Source organism: Hyla sarda, chromosome 9 (assembly GCF_029499605.1).
Source record: "Hyla sarda isolate aHylSar1 chromosome 9, aHylSar1.hap1, whole genome shotgun sequence".
Lineage (NCBI taxonomy): Eukaryota > Metazoa > Chordata > Amphibia > Anura > Hylidae > Hyla > Hyla sarda.
Genome location: NC_079197.1, coordinates 74,088,157 through 74,098,265, shown reverse-complemented (window position 1 = coordinate 74,098,265; position 10,109 = coordinate 74,088,157). Strand labels below are relative to the sequence as shown.

At 45.9% G+C, this 10,109-nt stretch overlaps 1 long non-coding RNA gene across 1 annotated transcript in view; it reads left to right on the top strand.

Annotated features, from left to right (window-relative positions):
• Nucleotides 1-2,826: 2,826 nt before the first annotated feature.
• Nucleotides 2,827-10,109, top strand: part of LOC130291130 (uncharacterized) — a 45,812-nt gene continuing 38,529 nt past the window's right edge. The window contains exon 1 of the long non-coding RNA XR_008847800.1: nucleotides 2,827-2,899. This is a non-coding gene — a long non-coding RNA (uncharacterized LOC130291130). The remainder of the gene's footprint in view (nucleotides 2,900-10,109) is intronic.

Below are 10,109 nucleotides of genomic sequence, written 5' to 3'. Positions count from 1 at the left end.
AAAGGGCTCGGTCCTTAAGGGGTTAAGGTTTGAAATTATGTGGTATCACTGTGTGCGTAAATGTCTGAACTAATAAAATATGACATTAAGAAAACCGTAAGGTCAGTGTCATTGAATGTGTCATTATTAGAAACAGAAGCCCCCAAAATTTACAAAATAGAATTTATTTGCCCCACAAATATTTATTTTTTTGTTTCACAGTAGATTTTGTGATAACATTTGTGATGTTATTACAAAGTACAGTTAGTGAAGCCAAAAAAGGAGCCTTTTATGAGTGTTTAGGTGTAAAATGTAAAGGCTATTACAAAGCAAAGAGGAAAAAAAATCAAAAATCCCAATGTCCTTAAGGGGGGTTACATTTTATTTTATTTAGTTTGGACATTTCCACACGCGGCAATACCAAATATTTTTGTTAATCTAATTTTTTTCACTTGTAAAATGGAAAAGAGGGTTATTTATTATTTCATTGGGGTGGAAGCTTTTTTACTTATATAAACATTTTTTTTTCCTCTTAACTCCATTGGAGAATATTTATAGCAGTCATTAGATTATGCATAGGCATAGCAGTGATAAGTAATATCGGAGATCTGCTTCTATGGTCTGCCAGAAAAAGATTGCCAAAGTGGGCCAGGAGCAGGTGAGAGGAGATTTGGCTGCCATCTTGACTCATTATACCCCAGAGATTGTGCAGTGGGTGTCTGATGGTGATATGGTGGCCTCATATTCTCTGTTATGCTTCAGAAGCCGTGATCAGTATTGATCATGGCATCTGAAGGGTTAATATAGGGTATCAGCATGATGGCTGATGTCTGCCATTAGCCGCAGCTCTATAAAGTAAACAGCTACTGCGCTCGATTCATAATCCAGTAGAGACTCAGGACATACATGTACGTCCTGGTGCGCCAAGTACCATGCAGCCAGAGTGTACAGTAACGTCCTCTGTTCTCTAGGACCTGTGGCCTCCCCAGACATTGTGACTTTTTAATACCCCTTAAAATCTTAGGGCGCCCTAAATCTACCGGTGTTCTTAGTTAAAAAAATTCTTCCTCCCCCATTCTCGAGATATGAAGGTTTTTGGATCCTCTCTGACTGACAGTGAATCTGTCAGATGAGCATACCCTTCATTACAATACTGTGTTCTGATGCTGCAGTGAGGGGCTGTGATTTACATAGGGGGTAAGCTGGAGCTGATTGTGTGATTTCAGAGTAGGATGTTGTCAGATCTCTTACAGCACCCTGCAAGTGTAAGGGATGACTACTTGAATGTACACAACATGGGCTCTAAACTGCCAAGACCAAAGAATGATTTGTAGTGTAAGGGTCCTGGCACTGTGGAGTCCACGGTTTGTACATTCCAGTGCAGAGCTATTGCTCCTGTTCTGTACACCTGCCAGGACCTGCAGCCTACAATACAAGTCTTTTAGTGCACAGGACTGGGAGCCGGGATCTGGTGCTGCACTCGCTCCTTCTTGGGGAGCTGAAACAACATGGAGGAGCACAACGGATCACAAATCCCCCCTTACCCCATCCTGCAATCACCCTGCTGTGATGCTATCTAGTCCCCCACTACTTTACCTACTTCCTACTTAAGGGAAACACTCTTCCCCCTAGTGTCGAGGCTCAGACAATCAGATTCAAGAAGAGCTTGTCTCAGAATTAGGTAGATAGAGCTGAGGGAGACCAGATGACAGGGAGTCAGGTACATAAATATATGAGGAAGAGAGCGCATGCGCCTGAAACGCGTATGACAAGGGAGGGTGTCGGTTTTACCGTGGAAAGTTTGTTTGTCGGATTCGGACCAAAATAAAGCTGCAACTTTTTATCCAAGTGCTGGATCAGTTTCTACTTTCTTCGTTTACATAAATATATGTTTTGTTTTACTTTCATGTCACCCCTAACAATATATAAAGTTTTTTTAGCATCTGGATAACCCCTTAAAGGGGTATTCCGGGATTTTTGTTTTATTTGACTATGCTACAGGGGCTGTAATGTTAGTGTAGTTCATAATATATTATTTTTTCTTATTTGATTTATTTTTAAACAGCATACAAAATGACTGTTGTCTCAGATTTTTCCCAGGTTGCAATCACTAGTCAGCTGATGACAGGGAGCCTGTCTGCTTCAATGGCTTGAGCAATTGCTTGGTGGGAGTGAGCTCAATCTGCAACTAATGCAACAGCTGTAGGCACCCTGATTGAAAACACAGGTCTTTTGAATGGATGCAGCTCATTTATGTTTTAATGGGTCGGGTGGCTGATGTGTGGGAGGGAGGAAAATTGAATTATAGGATTTGTAGGCAAAGAAGAAAACTCAAACAGGAAATACCAGTTCACAAAAAGCTAGCCACAGTGTTATGGTAATCTCACAACATAGCCATTTAGCCCCAAGACAAGCGCAGATCCTTCCTAAGCATGTCCATTACTGTCTGGCAGGTACGTACTAAAATCACCTTATGGTGGATAACCCCTTTAATTCTTTTAGAATGCTGTGCATTTTCATTTCTTGTGCTTCTCCTTTTATTTTCTATATTAAATCTCCATATTCTGAGCCCTATAACCATACCTCCCAACCATCCCAGATCCGACGGGACATTCCCGCTATTGGCCCCCATATGTCCCGCATTTAACTGTAAATGCCTCTTAATGAGGCGTCTGCAGTTAAATGCGGTGCTCGGTGGAAGGTTTGACAGAGCCATTGGCTCCTCACCCAGTCAATCACTCTTGTGCTCGCTGGCTCAAGTTAGCCAGAGAACACAAGAGGCCAGGCTGAGCTCTTCCTGCTTCTGCGAACGAGTGACTTCATCAGATGCCAGAGCACAGAGGAAGAGAAAGGAAGAGCCCATGCTAAGGAAGCCCCCGCCGCCGGAGCCGCTGGGAAGAGGGTAGAAGAGCCGCAGAAGGTAAACATCCAGGAGGGGGAGGGGAAGGGCACTGCTACTGACTACCATGTGGGGGAAACTGTCTGGTACCATGAATGGCTTCCAGAGGAATGTGTTTCCCAACCAGGGTGCCTCCAGCTGTGCAAAACTACAACTCCCAGCATGCCCAGACAGCCAAAGGCTGTCCATGCATGCTGGGAGTTGTAGTTTTGCAACAGCTGGAGGCACCCTGGTTGGGAAACACTGATCTAGGAGCACAAAGTCTGAGCTAAACTTGCAGGCCATAATATTGGTCAATGTATAGAATATTTCTTCGAAGCTAGATGGCTAAAGCTGATGAATAAGGGGAAAGAATTCTGCATCTTTATGCCACAATCTCATCATGTCATACTGAGGAGCGCCTAAGGTCCTGGCAAATGCCCACCTACAGCTCCATGCATATGTCGAGGCCAGTTGGTGCAACACCTGATGGCAGTGGTGTAAGTGCAATCTTTAAAAGTTATCCTCTATATATAGGGTAGGAGACAGGGCTGCCATCAGAGATTTCTGGCCCCCTTACACAGGTAAAGGCCGGGGTTCGCTTCAACCTAGTGGCCTGTCCCTGAGTCTGCCCCCAGGGACCCCCCCCCCCCCCAATTGATTTTTCTAATTATGCATTTTTTATTAGATTACAGCAGAGGGTAGTGCAGTAAAACACTGTGCTGCAAAGTATGTAACTGCGCCACACTCTGCTATAATCAAATATGCCCTATTCTGGATACTGTAAAACTGCCCTAAAAATTTGTGAATATTCCCACATACTGGGGGAGATTTATGAAAACCTGTGAGAGGAAAAGTGGAGAAGTTGTCCATAGCAACCAATCAGGTGGCTTTTTTAACCTGTTGGGGACCACGGGCGTATGGGTACGCCCTTGAGTCCTGGTACTTAACCTGTTGGGGACGAAGGGCGTATGCATACGCCCTTGCGTCCTGTTACTTAAGGACAAAGAGCGTATGCATACGCCCTTGCGTCCTGGTACTTAAGGACAAAGGGCGTATCTATACGCCTGTGGGAATTTTGGTCCCTGCCGTGCGCCGGGTGGGGACCGGACCGGGGTGACTGCTGATATCAATCAGCAGGCACCCCGTGCAAATGCCCGGGGGGGTCATTAGACCCCCCCCCATGTCGGCAATCGGCGCAAATCGCAAGTGAATTCACACTTGCGATTTGCGCCGATTCCAGGTCATACAGGTCTATGGTGACTAAGACACCTGCGATCCCCCTGAAGTGATAGGAGTGAGGTGGCAGGGGTGCCACCCCTCCTATCCCTGCTATTGGTGGTCACCAATATTGGTGGTGACCACCAATAGCAGATCGGGGGCGGGGGGGTTAACTTTCGTTTTCTCCGTCCTGCCCACCCACAATAGGCGGCGCAGAACGGGGAAACCGGCGGGGACCGGCGCCGAAGATCCACTTACCGATCCGGAGGCCCTTCAGATGTTGCCAAACTACAACTCCCAGCATGCCTGGGCAGTCTGGGCATGCTTGGAGTTGAAGTCTTGCAACATCTGGAGGGATATAGTTTGGAGACCACTACATAGTGGTCTCCAAATTGTTCTCCTCCAGTTCTTGCATAACTACGACTCCCAACATGCCCTTCGGCTGTCTGTGCATGCTGGGAGTTGTAGTATTGCAACAACTGGAGGCACACTGGTTGGGAAACATTGTCTGTATCCTAACTCAGTGTTTCCCAACTCCTGCTGTTGCAAAACTATAACTGCCAGCATGCACTGACAGACCATGCATGCTGGGAGTTGTAGTTTTGCAACAACTGAAGGCACATGGGTTAGGAAACACTGAGTTAGGAAACAGACAGTGGTGCGGAAACACTTCGTTAGTCTGTTACCTAACTCAGTGTTTCCCAATCCCAACCTGTGTGCTTCCAGCTGTTGCATAACTACAACTTCCAGCATGCACGGTCTGTCAGTGCATGCTGGGAGTCGTAGTTTTGCCCCCACCCCCACGTGAATGTACAGTGTACATTCAAATGGGCGGGGGTATACAGCAAGTTTCTTGCTTCAAGTTTGAGATGCGGCAAATTTTCCGCTGTAGCGGGAAACTCACTGTAAACCCCCGCCTGGGTGAACGTACCATAAAAACACTACACTACACTAACCCTAAATGAAGAGTAAAACACTACATATACACTACACCCTTACACTGTCTCCGCCCCCCCCCCCCCCCCACTAAAAATAAAAAACGCCTTGTACGGCAATTTTTCAAAAACGGAGCCTCCAGCTTCCAGTATTCCCGGACAGCCATTGACTGTCCAGGCATGTTGGGAGTTTTGCAACAGCTGGGGCACCCTGTTTGGGGAAAACTGACGTACAGCATTTTTGGTGGAGGAGACAAGTGAAACGCTTGCATCCGGGTACACCCTTATGAAAATCCCTAATCCAGGCCTCAAATGCGCATGGCGCTCTCTCACTACAGATCCGTCGTATTTCAAGGAAACAGTTTACGGCCACATATGGAGTATCTCCGTACTCGGAAGAAATTGCGCTACAAATTTTCCCCTTATGAAATGGTAAAGTTGGGGTCTACACCAGTATGTTAGCGCAATTTTTTTTTCTTTTTTACACTAACATGCTGGTGTTGCCCCATACTTTTCATTTTCATAAGAGGTAAAAGGAAATAAAGACCCCCAAAATTTGTAACACAATTTCTCCCAAGTACGGAAATACTCCATATGTGGGTGTAAAATTCTCTGCGGGCGCACAACAAGGCTCAGGAGTGAGAGCACCATGAACATTTGAGGCCTAAACTGGTGATTTGCACAGGGGTGGCTGCTGGTCACAGTGGTTCTGATATAAATGCAAAAAAAAAAAAGAAATACCAGCATGTGACCCCATTTTGGAAACTACACCCCTCACAGAACGTAACAAGGGGTATAGTGAGCCTGAACACCGCACAGGTGACTGACAGATTTTTGAAACAGTGGTCTTTTAATTAAAATTTAATTTTTCATTTGCACAGCCCACTGTTACATAGATCTGTCAAACTCCAGTGGGGTGTAAATGCTCACTATACCCCTTGTCACATTCCTTGAGGGGTGTAGTTTCCCAAATAGTGTGCCATGTGGGGTATTTTTCGCTGTTCTGGCACCATGGGGGCTTCCTAAATGTGACATGCCCTGCAAAAACCATTTCAGCAAAATTCGCTTTCCAAAAGCCCAATGTCGCTACTTCCCTTCTGAGCCCTCTAGTGCACCCCCAGATCAATTTACATCCACATTTGAGGTATTTCCTTACTCAAGAGAAATGGGGTTTAAAATTTTGGGGGACATTTTCCCCTATTACCCCTTTTGAAAATGAAAAATTTGGGGTAACATCAGCATTTTAGTAAAAAAAAATAAAAATTCACGTCCAACAAACATACACAGCCCCTATACACATCCCTCCCACACACACACACATACATACACAGCCCCCACACACACATACACAGCCCACATATACACACACAGCCCGCACAAACACATACACAGCCCCCACACATACATACACAGCCCCCACACACACACATACATAGCCCCCATATACACATACACAGCCCCCTATACTCATACACAGCCGCCATATACACATACACAGCCCCCTATACTCATACACAGCCCCATATACACATACACAACCGCCATATACACATACACAACCCCCATATACACATACACAACCCCCCATATACACATCCCCCATATACACATACACAGCCCCCACACACACATGCACAGCCCCATATACACATACACAACCCCCATATACACATACACAGCCCCCATATACACACATACACAGCCCCCACACACACACATACACAGCCCCCACACACACATACACAGCCCCCATATTCACATACACAGCCCCCACACACATACACAGCCCACACACACATACACAGCCCCATATACACATACACAGCCCCCATATACACATGCACAGCCCCCACACACACATACACAGCCCCATATACACATACACAGCCCCCATATACACATACACAGCCCCATATACTCATACACAACCCCCATATACTCATACACAACCCCCATATACTCATACACAACCCCCATATACACATACACAGCCCCCATACACACACACACAGCCCCCATACACACATACAAAGCCTCCATACACACATACAAAGCCCCCATATACACATACAAAGCCCCCATATACACACATACACAGCCCCCACACACACATACACAGCCCCATACACATATACACTGCCCCATACACATATACACTGCCCCATACACATACACTGCCATACCAGAACAGAACAAAACCCCATACCGCGACTGAATAAAAACGACATACCAGAACAGAACAATATCGCCATACCGTGACTAAATAACAATGCCATACCAAAACAGAACAATATCGCCATACCGTGACTAAATAACAATGCCATACCAAAACACAACAATACTGCCATACCTTGACTAACACTGCAATAACACATACCGTGACTGAAGATGCAGTAGATATTTCTCACACATGCACGTTTTATACATATATATATATATATATATATATATATATATATACACACACATCAGCGTTTCCCAACCAGTGTGCCTCCAGCTGTTGCAAAACTACAACTCCCACCATGCCCAATTGCAGTTTTGCAACAGCTTGGGGCACCCTGAGAAACAATGGTGTGTATATTTGTATATATATATGAATCACCGTGAAAATTCGAGCACAGGACGGCTTCTAGTGCGGTGCAAAGTGTCCCCCAGTATGCCACACTGGATCCCCATAAAACTTCCTCCTCTAGGAAACAGCACCCAACACGAAGTCCAGGTATTATGCAGGCTACAAGGTTTTTATTTGCATCAGAGCATAAAGTGCGATGTTTCGGCTAGCAAGCCTTTTTCAAGCAATGCTTGTAGTCTGCATAATACCTGGACTTCGTGTTGGGTGCTGTTTCCTAGAGGAGGACGTTTTATGTGTGTGTGTGTGTGTGTGTGTGTGTGTGTGTATATATATATATATACACATACATACATACATACATACACAGAAAATCTGCAGCACTCCAGGCCCAATAATTAAGATTCTACCATATGTGACTGAACTTGCATCTCGATCTCAAAGAGGCAGCGCCACAGAAGATCACGACTTTTTTCCTGCACCTTTCTCATAGTGAGGAAGAATACACAATGGCATCAGTGACTACAGGTGACGTCTTCTCTATAGTGAGGAGAATACACAATGACATCAGTGACTACAGGTGACGTCTTCTCTATAGTGTGGAGAATACACAATGACATCAGTGACTACACGTGACGTCTTCTCTATAGTCTTCCCTTATCTAATTCAGATGGTACATACCACTGGGTCCAGCTAAATCTTCTCTTTGCAGAACTTGACGCCCAGATGGCATTGGTTCATTACTGTTACGCCGAGTGCTCCGGGTCCCTGCTCCTCCCCGGAGCGCTCGCGGCGTTCCTCTCTCTGCAGCGCCCCGGTCAGACCCGCTGACCGGGAGCGCTGCACTGACATTGCCGGCGGGGATGCGATTCGCATAGCGGGACGCGCCCGCTCGCGAATCACATCCCAAGTCACTCACCTGTCCCGGCCCCCGGCTGTCATGTCCTGGCACGCGCGGCTCCGCTCCTTAGGGCGCGCGCGCGCCAGCTCTCTAAGTTTTAAAGGGCCAGCGCACCAATGATTGGTGCCTGGCCCAATTAGCCTAATTAGCATCCACCTGCTCCCTGGCTATATTACCTCACTTCCCCTGCACTTCCTTGCTGGATCTTGTTGCCTTGTGCCAGTGAAAGCGTTTAGTGTTGTCCAAAGCCTGTGTTCCAGATCTTCTGCTATCCACATTGACTACAAACCTTGCCGCCTGCCCCGACCTTCTGCTACGTCTGACCTTGCCTCTGCCTAGTCCTTCTGTCCCACGCCTTCTCAGCAGTCAGCGAGGTTGAGCCGTTGCCGGTGGATACGACCTGGTTGCTACCGCCGCAGCAAGACCATCCCGCTTTGCGGCGGGCTCTGGTGAATACCAGTAGCATCTTAGAACCGGTCCACCGACACGATCCACGCCAATCCCTCGCTGACACAGAGGATCCACCTCCAGCCAGCCGAATTGTGACAATTACTTTGTCAGCGGAGTCTGATCCTCTACATGAAAATGATAATTAATATAATGCTGCCAAACTCGGACTTCTCTGAAAATAATACTACCTCACACTTTATCCTCTGAATAGAATACAATCGCACACTGTACCCTCAAGATATATAATACTACTACACACTGTGCTCTCTAAATATAATACTACTGAACACTGCGCTCTCTGAAAATAAACCTGGCACACACTGTACTCTCTGAATATAATACTACTGCACACTGTGCTCTCTGAATATAAACCTGGCACACACTGTACTCTCTGAATATTAAACTACTGCACACTCTGCTCTCTGAATATGATACTACTGCACACTGCACTCTCTGAATATGATACTACTGCACACCGCACTCTCTGAATATAATACTACTGCACACTGCGCTCTCTGAATATAATACTACTGCACACTGTGCTCTCTGAATATAAACCTGGCACACACTGTACTCTGAATATTAAACTACTGCACACTCTGCTCTCTGAATATGACACTACTGCACACTGCACTCTCTGAATAGGATACTACTGCACACTGCACTCTCTGAATATAATACTACTGCACACTGCGCTCTCTGAAAATAAACCTGGCACACACTGTACTCTCTGAATATAATACTACTGCACACTGTGCTCTCTGAATATAAACCTGGCACACACTGTACTCTCTGAATATTAAACTACTGCACACTCTGCTCTCTGAATATGATACTACTGCACACTGCACTCTCTGAATATGATACTACTGCACACTGCACTCTCTGAATATAATACTACTGAACACTGCGCTCTCTGAATATAATACTACTGCACACTGTGCTCTCTGAATATAAACCTGGCACACACTGTACTCTCTGAATATTAAACTACTGCACACTCTGCTCTCTGAATATGATACTACTGCACACTGCACTCTCGGAATATGATACTACTGCACACTGCACTCTCTGAATATAATACTACTGCACACTGCGCTCTCTGAAAAGAAACCTGGCACACACTGTACTCTCTGAATATAATACTACTGCACACTCTGCTCTCTGAATATAAAC